A 15,341-nucleotide genomic window follows, 5' to 3' on the forward strand; every position below is an offset into this window, starting at 1 on the left:
TCACATACTAAAAAACTAAAGGGCCTATCATACTATCACAACAGATTACAATGCTATTAAAGATCAAAAATCCAATATTTATGATTACACATAAGACAGCCTATTCCACACAATGATTTTTAGTTAAACAAAAATCAAAGAAAAATTCCTAACATATGTTACTTTAAATGCTTTGCCTCATCTTACAACAGGTACGATAGTTAGGCTCTTTCAAGGTCTTCCTCTGCAGGCTCAAAGACATGCAGATATTGGGGGGCAGGGGGAGACAGGATGTGGAAGCCTGAGATGTAAGGGCTGAGGGACTAAAGAGTTACTGGTAGGATTTCCAGGTTTTTTTGTTTTTGTTTTTGTTTTTTTAAGATTTTTATTTAATTGGGAACCTGGGTGGCTCAGTGGTTGAGTGTCTGCTTTGGCTTAGGTCATGATCCCAGGTTCCTGAGATTGAGTCCCACATGCGGCTCGCCGCAGGGAACCTGCTTCTCCCCCTGCCTATGTCTCTGCCTCTGTGTGTGTCTCTCTCTTTAAAAGAAAAAAAAAAAAAAAAAAAAGATTTTTACTTATTTGAGAGAGAGAGAGAGAGAGAGAGAAAGTGCACGAGCAGAGGGGAGATAATAAGGAAGAGGAGGGAGAAGCAGGCTCCCCACTGAGCAAGGAACCCCATGTGAGGCTCATCCCAGGACCCTGGGATCATGACCTGAGCTAAAAGCAGACACTTAACCAACTCAACCACCCATGCGCCCCAAGATTTCCATGCTTAAGATGATACCTATATGTTGAAGAGTCCCTGCTACAGCTGGCCATTTCTACAGACTCAGTCAGTGGTGAGCACAAAGAGCCCAAGGACTCGCACCAGTATAGTAAGGAGAATAAACTAATTCTAATTGTTTGTTCATCCAAATGAAACACACTAAGAAAAACTGTTGATTTTATTTCTGGTACTAGACTTTTCACACTCTGCTCCTGCTTCAGTTGTTTACAGAAGTGATATTCTAAACCTATCAGTATCTTGTTTATTAAAGATTCAAGAGCCCCTAAAAAAATAACCTCAAAAAATTCCCACCAAAGAAAGGAAAACAGAAGTGCAAATGAGTCAAAAATTGTGCTATAACCCCCACCTATTTAACCTGGAAAGAAATTATCTACATTTCTTGGTTACATTTACATTCATTTATAATGAATGAATGAATGAATGAATGAATGAATGAATTTCTGAAGTATTGGCATTTCTTGAGCTTGTGATTAAATAAAGGATAAGGTAGCAGGGAAGGATGTTAAGAAATTTGGGGGGGGGGGATCCCTGGGTGGCGCAGTGGTTTGGCGCCTGCCTTTGGCCCAGGGCGCGCGATCCTGGAGACCTGGGATCGAATCCCACGTCAGGCTCCCGGTGCATGGAGCCTGCTTCTCCCTCTGCCTGTGTCTCTGCCTCTCTCTCTCTCTCTCTGTGACTATCATAAATAAATAAAATTAAAAAAAAATAAAAAAAAAAAAAAGAAATTTGGGGGAAGTTTGCCCATGGGTTTAAGGGAAAGAGAAGAAAGAATAAGCATACGGGTATGCACTTAATCATTCACCAAGTATTTATTGAACAATTATGCACGATTCATTGCTTGGGCACTAAATGCACAGTGATTGGCAAAACAGAATCCACATTCCCATGACGTAGCAGTCACTAGGCAATACTGTTGAGTATCTCTTACCCAGTTTTCAATAATTACCCCAGTTTCAGCAATTCTAAAATTCGACAGACATTAATGCAATGAAATAGGAATTTAGGAAATAGGAATTTAGAGGTTTTCAGGATGCCTGAATGGCTCAGCAGTTGAGCGTTTGCCTTTAGTTCAGGGAGTGATCCCGGGTCTGGGGCTCCAGTCCCACATCAGCCTCCCTGTGAGGAGCCTTCTTCTCCCTCTATGTCTCTGCCTGTGTGTGTCTCTCATGAATAAATAAAATCTTTAAAAAAAAAGGAATTTAGAGGTTTTAAAAAACAATCCAGGACTTCAGCCTAGGGAGAGGAGACAGACAAAGCAGCTATTAAGTACAGGTATGACAAAGAGTGCTAAGGGAACACGGGAGAGACAACTCAGCACTACTCCTGAGAGAAGGAATGGCTTAAGGTAGGAGAGGTAGCATACCTCAGAAACTTCAAGCAGGAGACAGGAATGCATCTCTGTCCACGCAGAGGACACACTCTAGGCTCATACTCTGAGCTCAGAAGTCAAAGTCCTCATGCTGGCCTGCTGGGTCTGCAGGCACCTCCACCAGCCTGACCTCAGCTCTCACTGTCCTTTTCTCTGAACATCTCAAGCACCCTCCCTCTTCAAGGCCTCAACACCTACACAGATCTAAAACTCTCAGTCCCTTCAAGTCTGCTCAGATGTCACCATTAACAGAGGCATTCTCATACAGCCGCCCTCTATTAAGGGCACAGGCACCCATACCTCAGCAACCTACTAGTACCTAACTCCTTACCCAGCCTTATGTTGCTCCTAGGCGCTTAGTACCAACTGACAATAGCAGACACTTGTCTGTTCCCCTCTAGAGTTTAAGCTTGATAAACCTCTATCACCTAGCACTCTGAAGAGCACACAGCAAACAGTCAAATCTCTTTTTTTTTTTTTTTTTTTTTTTAAATAAATGACTCGCTGTCAGAGATAAGACCAGAGAAGCCACAGCCAGGTCACAAAAAGCTTTGGACAGACTAGTAGCCCATGCTTTAATGGCTCTTTGTTGACTTAGGATATCTAAAAAATTTTTAAAGAGAAAAAAAAAATGCATATTGAAATCATCACAATTGTGTATTTTTCAAAATTAGAAAAAAGCATTTGTTTTAGAAAGGGTGTGAGGGGAACTGATGTGCAGAGGTGAGACCAGACCTAAGGTGATCATGTATAGAGGAGCGCTGTAATACTTCAGCAGAGAAATACAGGCCCAAATTACAGGCCCAAATTAAGGCCTATTAGGAGGAGAAGTACTTAGAACATAAAAGCAAATGGACCGAGGACTTCTTCAGTGGAAACTGAGGAAGACAGCGGAGTGGAAGATGACAGTCAGGTGCCCACCTAGTGACATGGTAGATGAGAATGGCATTTTCTCAAAATGAGAAGAGAGGAGGAAGGAGGACACTTTGCAGGAAGGAAACATTAGGAGTTGAGGTTTGAATAGGTTGAGGTTGACATGTCTATGGAACATCTCAGTTGGGTATGTCTAAACTAGCAGTTGGATATATGAATCCAGAGCCAAGTATGTAAGATTTGGACGGTAAAGTAACAAGTGATAGTTAAGGACGCATGCTAAAATATCACAAATGTACTGCTTTTAAATTATATTTAAATAATTAGCCTTCAAATGTGTTGTCACTCCAAATGGAAAAACTAAAACCCATTTTAGCTCTCTGAAGAAAATCAGCACTCTAAATGTCATTAACGCTTACACATTATATATGAAAAATAAAACTTGACAAACTGATAGTAGCAAAAAAAATATATACCTAATTAGAAATATACATAATATTACAAGAAAATTGGCTTTCTAATTTTCTAATTTTTCTAATTACCAGAAAAGTAATGCTTCAATCTTTTATGTATTAACACTTCTTACAAGTTCCTGGATGAGTTCAAAGTCTACATGACTAAATTATTTCAGTCTCTCACTCTCTCTCTCTCTCTCTCTCTCTCTTTTTTTTTTTTTTTTTTTTTGTTTAAGCAAAAGTTGAAGAAATGCTTCATAATTTGAGGTTTTTTTTAATTCTAAATTTTTATGAAAGAAACAAAGCTTTACCTAGGTTTTTCTTAGCCACATTTTAAAAATATTAACAGCTAAGTTTCAGAATTCCCTAGTGATTCCTCTCAAAAAAGCCATTCTAATAACATGAAAGGCAATTTCATAATAATCAAGAAACATTTTGAGTGCTGTACCTTTCACAGTGAGATGATGACTGATGAACAAGTCAAAAAATTATTCAGCAATCTCAGTCATAAGCTTCTGTTAGTTCAAATACTACCACAAATGAGTTAAAAAGTCAAAAACATTAAAGGAGACTGCTACACACAAATTAATGGCCAGAAGTTTAATAACTGACAATAATAAGTACTGACAAGGATGCAGTGCAACTGAAATTCTCCTAACACTCTGGCAGGAATACAAAATAGAATAGTCAATTTGGAAAAGTCTGGCAATTCACAGAAAGTTATTGCTATCGACAAATACACACTTCTCTGAGGACCCTATAATCCCACTCCTAGGTACAACTCAAGAAAACTGAAAACATTTGTCCCTTACACTGTTTACAAAAGTTTTATTCATAACTGACTCAAACGAGGCATGACTCAAGATACCTTAACACAGGCCATGATAATAGTATTTATGCTGCAATAATTAGCAAATAGTGTAAATCAGGTTTTTTTTTTTTTTCTTTGGAGAGCAGGTTGTTACAACATTTATCAGCATACCATTAAACAAACTATTGATACATGCAACAACTTAGTATCAAAATCATTATGCTTAGTGAAAGAAGACACACAAGACTACACATTGTAGGATTTCATTTACATGATATTCTAGAAAAGAGAAAACTACAGAGATATGAATAAGATTAATAGTTGCCAGGTGCTGGGGACAGAGGCAGAGAACCTTTTGGTCTGATGGAAATGTTTCATATCTTGATTGTGATTAGCCAATTGTATGTATTTGTCAAAACTTTTACTGCTGCATGCAAATTATACTTCATTAAACCTGATGACAAAAAAAATTAGAGTAGGAGTCATTTATCTCTTAATTCTTTTATGGATGATAAATGCACCATACATACGAAAGGGAAACTGGAATTTAGCAGAAATGTTAGGAGGCAGATTTTAACTTACATAAACAGAAAAAGATTTAAAATGTCGAAAAAAGAAGTGAACTTGTAATCCCATAGGTATGAAACTGGAATTTAGCAGAAATGTTAGGAGGCAGATTTTAACTTACATAAACAGAAAAAGATTTAAAATGTTGAAAAAAGAAGTGAACTTGTAATCACACAGGTATGAAAATCAGAGGCTGGATGATCCTTCCAAGGATGCTATAGAAATGGCCCTACTGTGGGTATGATTTCAGATTAGTATCATTAAGAGAGGTTAGCATCACTAAAGGTCCTCTTTTTTGCTGAGATAACCTGCATTATCTTCCTACATTGAATCAGTGGCTCTAAAATTCCAGGATATATGTTATAATTATCTCCGATCCACTTTTCAATTTTAACGAAGCATCAATTACTCACTGTAACATCAAGTAAATGTTATCACTGACTTAAAGCTTAGCGTAGCCTTGTTGCTAAGAGTGCTAGCTCTGACTTTAGACCGCCTGGGTTCAAACGTTGACCCACCAGTGGCTGTGTGACTTTGAACAAGCATCTCTAAATATCTGTCTCCTCATCAGTAAAATGGGATTAATATTTTCCTGAGGGTTCAGTAAGACCGTGAAAAATGATTTGTGTGTGCTAAACTCTCAATAACAAAAATTTCTTAGCCATAACTGCAAGGTGAAGGATATAAATATAAACTATCAAGTCTCTAAGAATTTTACCTTCCAAATTCAGGAGATTAATTATATATCCACTATTTCATAATCTTTTGTGGAGCCGTATCTTTTGGGAATGTGATGACTCCACGAACTCTTTATCTAGAAAAGAATCCAAATATATGCTACATTCTGCATAGGCTTTCTAAGGATTCAAGGACCCTCTCTGAAGCACATGCATCAAATTAAGAATGGCTGATATAAACTCTTAAAATTGCAAAGTTTAAGAATCTTCCGAGTAGATAATCCAACTAATATTGAAATATCATACGGTCATTTATTTTCTTTTCCTGTTTAACAGATTTTGCAAGAGCAGGACGTCATGCTCTCTAATTCATATCTCCTTTTTGCAGAAATTTTAAATGAGAAATGTTAACATTTTTTACATGTATTGATTTCAACTCAGAAAAAGAAGCTAGTAGTCTAAATCTATATTTCTAGCAGCCTGAGAATGAGTAGTTCAAAGTATAACATGTAGTACTGTGCTCAAATATTCTAGGAAGAGTTCTCAAGTCCGTCTAATGCAATATGTATTTCTAAATATAAAAAAACATACTAAGCTATTTCCTGTGCTTAGAGTCCCACCATAAAGTTTGATTTTTTTTTTTTTCTTTTTAAGCAGCATTAATTTTTTGCTAGACCTGTGCACTAACACACACGTTTGTTCGGTTTTTTTTTTTTTTTAGCCAACATATTTTTGGTTCTGTTTTACCTTGTTTTATTAGCCGGATGGTGGAAACTAATTGTTCTAAACCTGCTCTCAAACGATTCCAACCTGGAAAATACAGTGCTATCTCAAAGCAAAAGGTCTTGCATTTCTTTTTTAATTGTTTCGTTTTCAGACTACAAATAAGCATCTGGCACTAACCAACTCACACCCATTACTGGGGAAAAAAAAAAAAAATGTTTTCCCTATGCATTAGCACCATTTTCCCACAGGAAACAACCATTTTCAAGGCACTGGAAGTAGAGGCAAGGAGTCACCCATATAGTAAACATCCTTTCAGTCAGGTTTTGTCAGATTATCTCAGCGAAAAAGAGGACCGAACGCTGCAGATGTCAGACCCGAATGGTGTAAATGAACGAAATGCTGCACCTGGGGATCAACCGCCGGCCAGGTGGGCCGAGGGGCTTCCGGCAGGGAAAGGTCACGCCTGCCTCTCGAACCCCGCCGTAGCCGTGCAGGGCTGCGATGCCACCACGTCCCGCGTCCGAGACACTCCACCGGCAAACAGCGGCCCAGCAGCCGCTCGGTCCCCCGCCCACACGCAGGGTTTGCAGCCCGCGGCGCCGGGGGCGAGCGGGGCTCGGGATCCGCGGGCAGGAGAGGCCGCAGCCCGGGAGGCGGCGCCGAGGGACGCAGGCCTCGCTCGGCCGCGCGGGCGCAGGGGCCTCCGGCAGCGCAGACCCCGCGGGGTCCGGCAAAGGGGCCGCCGGCTCACACCTGCCCTGCTCGCCTGGGGCCCCGTCGGGCGCTGGCCGCCCCCGCCCCCGCCGCCCCCGCCGCCGCCGGCCGCGCGTGACCCCAGCCCCGACCCCACCGCGACGGCGCCCTCTCCAGGCCGCGGCGGAGGGAGGGCACAGGGCAGGCGGCCAACCGCGGCGGCGGCGGCGGCGGCTCGGAGCAGCGCGGTCCCGGGGGAGGCGGCCTGTCCGCGGGGGCAGCGGGCACGGGGCCGCGAGTGGGCAGCGCCTCCGCCCGGCACAGACAAAGCGGCGCGGGGCGCGGGGCGCGGGGCGGGGGGCGCGGGGCGGGGGCACTCACCGGGCGCGGGCGGGCGGGCGGGCGGGCCTGGCCCGGGAGCGGGGACCGCGGCGGCCCCGAGTGCGCGGCGGCGCCGGGCAGGCAGGGGTCGGCGGGCGCGGCGTCCGCGGGGGGCCCGGGGCGGCGGGCGGGCGGCGGGCGGGCGGGCCTGGCCTGTGCGGCCGCGAGCTGCGGGAACCGGCCCTCCGGAGCGGGCGGCGGCGCTAGGCGGCCGGGACAGCGACGCCGCCGCCTCTCCCTCCTGCGGCCCCGCTCCCTGCTCCCGCGCGGCCTCCTCGTCGCTGGGTCCCCGCCGCCGCCGCCGCCGCCTCAGCCTCGGCGCTCCTCGCGCTCCGCGAGCCGCTCCTCTCCATCAAGGCCGGGCCGACCCGCGGGGACCATCCCGGGAAGTGAGGGGCTGTTGCCGTCGCCCGCAGCTGCCGGTGGCCATCTTTAATCCTCCTCCTCCTCCTGCTGCTCCTGCTCCTGCTCCTGCTCCTCCACCTCCCGGGCCGGCCTGACTGACTGATCTGGATCCTCCTCCTGCTCCTCCTACCGAGCCGGCCGCAGAAATTGCAGCCGCTCTTCCTCTCACCCCTCTTGCCTTTCCTTCCTCTTTCCTGGCCTCCCCCCGCCCCCCGCCTCCCGCTCCCGCTCCCGCTCCCCCTCGCCCTCGCGGGCCGCCCTCGCCCCCTTTTGCAGGCTCGGGCGCTGGGTCCGGGCTCCACTCGCGCCCCTCCCCCTCCCCCTCCCTCCCGCTCCTCCCCCTCCCCCCCGCTCCTCCCCCTCCCCCTCCCTCCCGCTCCCGTCCGGACGCGCGCACGCCCGGGCTCCGTCCCCGGGACCAGGGACCAGCGCTCCGCCGCCCCCCTCCGCCGCCGCCGCCCCCGCCTTCCTCCCCGGCTCCCGGCCTCCCGGCTGCTTCTCACCCTCCCCAGCGCCCGCGCCTCGAAGGGCTCGCTGGGCGCCGCTGTCCGTCCCCTACACCCATTTGCTGGATGCTGGATGCTGGATGCTGGATGCTGGATGCTGGCAGCGGCGGAAGGAAGGGAGGCCGCGCTCATCGAGCCGTAGCCGGGGCACAAAAGGACCGCGCGGCTGCGAGACTCCTGGATGGTGTCGGCGTCGGCTCCAGCCGCAGCTCGACCCCTCGAGGAGCTGACGAGCCCAGTCTCAATGCTGCCTTCCCTCAGTGACCTTGAGCCCGTGCACTCAAAATTTTAGGGTTTGGGGTCCCCCCCCCCTTCCTGTAAAGGATATTATTACTGACACCTTTGCGGTCCTAACAAACATCGTGTCTAGACCTGATTCACAGGCTTTGGTAAACGCAGAACTACTGAGCGGTCATCAGTTTGTCCCTCTGTGGTCTGTTCCTGATCGACCCAGTGGACGATCTGGGGCCAGCCTCAGTACTGGCGGCGGAGGCAACCTGAGTCAGCAGTTACGAGCGGGAGTGGGGGGGGGGGGGGGGGGACTCCGAAACAGGCTTCGAGTGGGAAGTGGCAATATTGTTCTAATGACAAATTTGCTTTTCCTAATACTGCAATCTACAGAAGCTTGTGAATTTCCTCCACCGAAGATGAAGCGAGGGGGAACTTGATGTTTGCTTCTTCTTAACTACTTTGCCTTTGGCAAATGGAACCCATTCGTAACGATCCAACACACGGTTCAGCACCTGCCACCAAACACGGGGTATTATATATGTGAGCACTTGGATTTGGGGGCCTATAATTTCTGTTTCTTAGGGATGGTGGCTACCAAAAATAAAAAATTAAAAATTAAAAAAAAAATTAAAAAAAAGCACCTTACCCTTCCAGAATAAGAGAACTAGACGAATTCAAAGGTTAATTCCTTCAACAGAACAAATAACGGGGAGAAATATTTTCGAATGTAGTTTTCGATGCTACATCAAAATGAGTCATTTTTTAAAGTTTGAATCTAAAACATGGTTACTATAAAAAGGTGTTTCAAAGTCCTATGAAAAGAACATGTTCAATAAAAAATATTAGTATGCTTTGATGGGGTCATTGAGGTGGGGTTCTAGTTCTTTGATCATCACAAAGTAACCTGTGCCCAGTTAGGTTCCAGATTTCAGTTGCCATCTTTCAAACCAGTAATTCTGTTTGAAATCGACAACTGCATCAGCATCTAAAACTCTTTCAATAAAGTCTTTCAGACAGCTTTGTGTCTCAAATTCCAAATACATTTTGGAATAAATTATTAAAAACAAAGCATTTAAAAAAAAGAGAAAAAAAAAAGGACCTGTGTGTTGTGTGTGTGTACTTTTTAGCCCTTTAATGTTTATTCTTCATTTAGATTGTGTGTCTCTCCAGTCTATTACTAAGCAAAATTACAGCAAAATTCTTAACAAGTATTTCCTTATAAAACTGCTTACTTCCAGAAATAAAGATTGGATAACATGAATACAGAGTAAAAAATCAACTGACTTGTTTTAAACACAGACCAGCATGCATTTTAAAAGGAGGGTTTTCGGTTAAATGAGAGGTTTCAGGAATCTTACTGTCATTTACACTAAGGAAAAAAGTGTTCACATTTTTTAATTCATTAACACCTTAATTATATTTTTCTGTTGAAAGAAATATATTGCAATAAAGTTCATGGATAGCTCAGTAAGCAGATACAGCCGTTTCTTGTTAATGTCTTACAAAGTGAAAATCTCACAAAGGTTCTTCACTGATACAAAAAAGTAGCACGCCTTTTTCTCTTCCTGAGGCTGTAGAAACACGAGCACTGTAATAATGGATAGTATCCCAAGGCGATCAGACCCTTCATTACTATTTTGCAGGTCTGTTTCAGATCTGTCATCCTTATAGCCCTTAGTCTTTGTTACTGGCTAGGTGTAGTTTCTCTGTCATCTTAGGGTTTGTGTATGGAAAAAAAAAGGTCAGATCAGGTTCTCCTGTAACATGATTATTGTTTCATATGTATTCACTCTCAGATAAACTCGAGGCCCTCCCTAAAACAAAGAATTGTGTTAAAGTGGGATAAACCCTTTGTGCAGAGGCCAGATGGAAAGGGATGGAGGCATGTGCAGCAAACTCCTCTGGGAATAGAGGAACAAACACGAAGGGCTATTTCTAAGCAGAGCCTGGTCCACAACTTACAATTCATGAATAAGGTGATTGTGGAGAATAACAAGAGGATATCTGTGACAATAAACCAACAAAACCCATATTTGTTTTTAACATGATTGAGAATTCTATGAACACAAATAAGGAAAGCATAATTTGAAATGAAGGAAGCTAGAGATAAAAGGTTCGTGAAAACTATCAAAAAGCAAGAGGAAGAAAATAAAATATAATAGAGCAATTTTGGAAGATTGTCAGGATAAATAACATGTATTGACAACTTGCTGTTTAAACCAATGTTTCTGTTAATGTTTGCTTTTAAAACTAAAAGAGTAAATTAAACCTGGGCAGGTAGATAATCTCAGAAAGAAACATATGTAAATTATAGAATTTTAGGATATTTATTACCAGAATACAGAGTGCTAAATTATGTTGGAACACAAAAATTAAAAGGAATTGAAGCTTCAATAGACATTTTTAAACTACATAACTATCGTATTTAAAATACACACCCAGGGGCAGCCCCTGTGGCTCAGCGGTTTGGCGCCACCTGCAGCCCAGGGTGTGATCCTGGAGACCCTGGATCGAGTCCCACGTCGGGCTCCCTGCATGAAGCCTGCATCTCCCTCTGCCTGTGTCTCTGCCTCTCTCTCTCCTCTCTGTGTATTCTCATGAATAAATAAATAAAATCTTTAAAAAAAAAAAAAAAAAAAAAAAAAAATAAAATACACACCCAGTTTTCCAGGCTGTTAAGTACAGCAGTAGTAGTATCATATTATTTTATCTTGTTTGAAAGAGCCGGATGGAAAATAAATGGACAAGCAAATGAAAGTCTCTGGGGGTCATGGAAATTGAATGACTATAAAAACCATATTCCAGACAACAGTATAGTCTTGTAGTAAATGTTCAGTGTGATTCTCATAATCTCTATTCTTTTAGAAAAGACAATATTTCTGTTCCATGTCTTCCTCTTTAAAGGGACTGTCTAAAATATCAAGTGAATAATGACAAGCCATATTTATCTACACTGATTGAAATTTAGTATCATTCTTCACTCCTCAATTTAGAGAACTCCTTATAATTAACTGATGAGCTGTCCTCGAGACAGTGCCATTTAGAGTCATTACTGCACTCTAATTGGGGAGAAATGCTTTTAGAAAGTTCCAATTAGAGACTTTTTCTGTTCTTATAAATACATTCGAGGGAGGTACTGAAGCATTTGTTTTGTGGAGATTTTTTTGAGTGTCTTTTTTTTTTTTTTTTTTTTTGGTGGAGAGGAAGTCATCGCTTAGTGCATTGTTTTTATGTTTTTACATAAATAATAGAAGATAAAGCTTTGTGTTTTGAAGATACCATGACCATATGAAGAAAGTGAATAGCAACAATTTTTGCTTTTGCTCATCATTATGATCGTAATTATAATAGAAAAGGAGTTTTCTGGACACTTTGTTATCAGTGAACTGTTTCTACTTAAAGGTTGAAGACCCACTGGATCCTCAATCCCTTATAGAGAGGTCACATTTTTAAAACCAGTATCTTGGAAATGTTTTTACAAATTAAAAATAGTGATACCGGGAAGCCTGGGTGGCTCAGCAGTTGAGCCCCTGGCTACGGCTCAGGTCATGATCCTGAAGTCCCGGGATCAAGTCCCACATCGGGCTCCCTGCATGGAGCCTGCTTCTCCCTCTGCCTATGTCTCTGCCTCCCTCTCTGTGTCTCTGATGAATAAATAAATAAAAATATTTTTTAAAAAATGGTGATACCCAGACTGGATTTACTTTATTCATTAAAAAAATGTTGGCAAAGAATTCAAACGCCTTGTTATAAGTCATTTGGGCATATTTTATGGCACTCTGAAGAGAACCCAGATCTCCTGACTCACTCTTCAGTGCAAAAACTTCAGAGTTGAAAGGATAAATCTTATAAAATGGTAACTGAAGCCCAATGAAACTTTTAACTGTGCCACATTAGTTTAAATATAATTTAAACCTTGTTTCCAGAAGTACTGTTCAGTATTGACCTTTTTCAAAACTAAAGCTGAGGAATAAGGTAAAAGAAACTGTTTTTTTGTTGTTGTTGTTGTTGTTGACAAAAAATGAGAATAATTTAAAAAAAAAAAACCTGTAAAAAGCAAATTGGAAAAGAATTCAAGAAAATTCTAATTGACTAAAAAATGTGTGAAATTATTATTTTTTAATCTAGAGCAGCCCCTATTCTATAATATTTATTTTTGGGGCAAAAAGTATAAAATTAACTCTCAAAAATACTGTGTTATTTAGTAGAGGAAGTCTAAATCGGAGCCGAAGAAACTTCTATTAGCTAAATAAAGTAAAACACTGCCATCTGCTGACCAGATGAAAAAAGTAGTTGCTCTTTGACGCCTCTGTATGAAGAGAAAGAAATTCAAGAAAACGGTACCAATTTATTCCATATATCTTTTAATCATGCTAAAAAACACTATGGTGGGTAAAATTAATCAATATCCTACAGAGAAACATATCATTCTATATTCTATACTAGCATGTGGTTTTTGTTGATAGCCCTATTTGAAATCAGGCCAACAATTAAATCTTACCATATTAGTAATGCAGCCATATTTAACAAATCCACATTTTCTTTTATGGGTGAAATTTTTCTTTTATGGGTAAAATTTAAATGAGTAAGTAAAGCTATTAACTTGGAATTTTGAATTGGGCAAATTGTATGTAAAGATTTTTGTTCAAAAATATGTAAATTCACTAAAAATTATTTGGAAAACAGAAAACTTTAAAGTTTGGTTCTTCCACCTAATTATTTCACTTTGCAAATATTTGAGTGGCTGCTATGTCAGAAGCTTCACTGCCTGCTGGAGATATAAATCAGACTTTAGTGTCTTCCCTCATAAAGTTCACAGTGTAGTGAAGGAAACAGATATAAACCAGAAATGATAACATATTAAGAATTATAATAGAAGCATATGTGGGATAGTATGTGAGTACTTCATTCTGCTCTATTAGGACACGCAGATCGTTATCAACAGTTCATATAAACTGAAGTCTATAAGCATTTGTTCCCATATTTAATTGCTATAAAAATATTCCTTGGATTCGTACAAAAACTGTAGTTGAAAACTTTCTTCCTGAGTGGTGTTTTCTATTGCTTTATTCAGGAACCTCAAAAGGCAATATTCATAACATTTCCATTTCTCTCATTCCCTGCATCATCTATCCCTAAATATCTCTCAAACATCAATGCTTCCATTTTTCCCTGGCACTACTCTATGCTCACTTTCACAAATGCAATACCTCTTGTCTGGTCTACCCACATTCCCTTGGGCCTCTCCCAGTCCATTGTTGCCACTTACAAATATTCAGTGGCGCTTAGGACCTGTCATGGTTAGTTCACCACACACCTTTGTAGCATCAGCTCATACCATGATTTCTTGCATTTTCTCTGCTGCGGCCACCCTGACCTTGGCATATGCTCCTTCTGCCACAGGGCTTTTCCGTGGTCTATTCCCTCTCTTTCCATTCTTCACTTATCATAAAGAAGCCGTCACTGAAATATCTAAGTCAGAAAATCCCAGCATTAAAAGCTTTCACATAAGCACCCGACCTTTCTTCACAGCATTCATCACAGATGCAATTTTGTAGTTTTATGTTAGTAATCACATGTTATCAAGTAACTTGTGTCTATAAATCCAAGGAGGACAATGACTGTCTGTTTGGGCTTTCTATTGCTCCAATTTTGGCAACACAGTTTTGCATTACAAAAATTTTCCAATTCATATGGAAAAGTATTAAATCAAGCAATTAAGAGCTATCATTGCTTAATGACATAATACTAATAAAAGGGATGAATAGAATAAGCTGGATTATTGATGATTCCAAACACATAATATTTCCTCTCATTGGAACACCAGTGTATTATTTTTTCCCCTGCTTATTTCCTCTATGTCACAACGATACTAGAAAACATATTTGTTTTCTTTAAAATTGCCTACTGGGTCTAGTTATCTCAATCAGAATGCTTGCTAACTTGGGGGCGCACTATCTACCAGACAGTATTATACTGGGGGAGAAACTACTAACAAAGTTAAATATGGGCCTAATATCTTTTTAGATCGTTCCCATCACTGAAATGTTCTGTGCTTCCTCTTTTGTTGTTCCTTATCTCCTGACATTTCTGCCATGATTATGTGCCTTTAAAAATCAAGTTCCTTTTTTACTCTACTTTTGAAACTTCCAGCCAATGGGATAGGAGTAGAAGGACATAATAACAAACCAACCAACCAAAAACACAACCTACAGCTTCTTTGTTTTACTTTTACATTGTCTCAATACCTTTGGGTTGTTGGGGTTTTTTTGTTTTTTTGTTTTTGTTTTGGTTTTGGTTTTGGGTTTTTTTTTTTGTTTGTTTGTTTTTTAAGTAGACTCCACCGTAGGGGCTTGAGCTCACAACCCTGAGATTAAGACCCTGAGCTGAGTAAGATCAAGAGTCTAATGCTTAACCAACTGAGCCACCCAGGTACCCTGCAATACCTTGGGAGTCTAAATAGAACCAGTCACTAACAAATGCATTTCTATTTTCTTGCATCGTCAAGAAGTTAAATCATTCTGAATTCAAATCAAGGTCATGTAAAATCAACTTATGTTATATATACAACATCGAAGATTTATTTTTCTTTAAATAAATCCAGATTTCATTTAATGACAGATGGTTGATTTAATGTGTCAAACTTGAGTGGGCCATCCAGTACTCAGATATTTGGTTAAACATTCTTCTGGGTTTATCTGTGAGGGTATTTCCAGATGTGATTAACATTTGAATAGGTATGCTGAGTAAAGCAGATTGCTTTCCCCAGTGCGAGTAAACCTCGTCCAATCTGTTGAAGGCCTAAATACAACAAAAAGGCAGAGTAAGGGAGAATTTATTTGCTGCATAACCATTTCAAGCTGGGACATTGGTCTTCT

General features: G+C 41.7%; 1 protein-coding gene across 9 annotated transcripts in view; it reads right to left on the reverse strand.

Annotated features, from left to right (window-relative positions):
* The window catches only part of WDFY3 (WD repeat and FYVE domain containing 3), a 266,585-nt gene extending 259,214 nt beyond the window's left edge, over window positions 1–7,371 (reverse strand). For 6 of the 9 annotated variants that reach the window (XM_025425680.3, XM_025425694.3, XM_025425668.3 and 3 more), the window contains exon 1: window positions 7,322–7,371. The gene's annotated coding sequence lies outside the window, so the exon portion shown is untranslated. The remainder of the gene's footprint in view (window positions 1–7,321) is intronic. The other 3 variants (XM_025425712.3, XM_025425701.3, XM_049105102.1) reach the window with 1 other exon arrangement.
* Window positions 7,372–15,341: the final 7,970 nt, after the last annotated feature.

This window comes from Canis lupus, chromosome 32 (assembly GCF_003254725.2).
Source record: "Canis lupus dingo isolate Sandy chromosome 32, ASM325472v2, whole genome shotgun sequence".
NCBI lineage: Eukaryota > Metazoa > Chordata > Mammalia > Carnivora > Canidae > Canis > Canis lupus.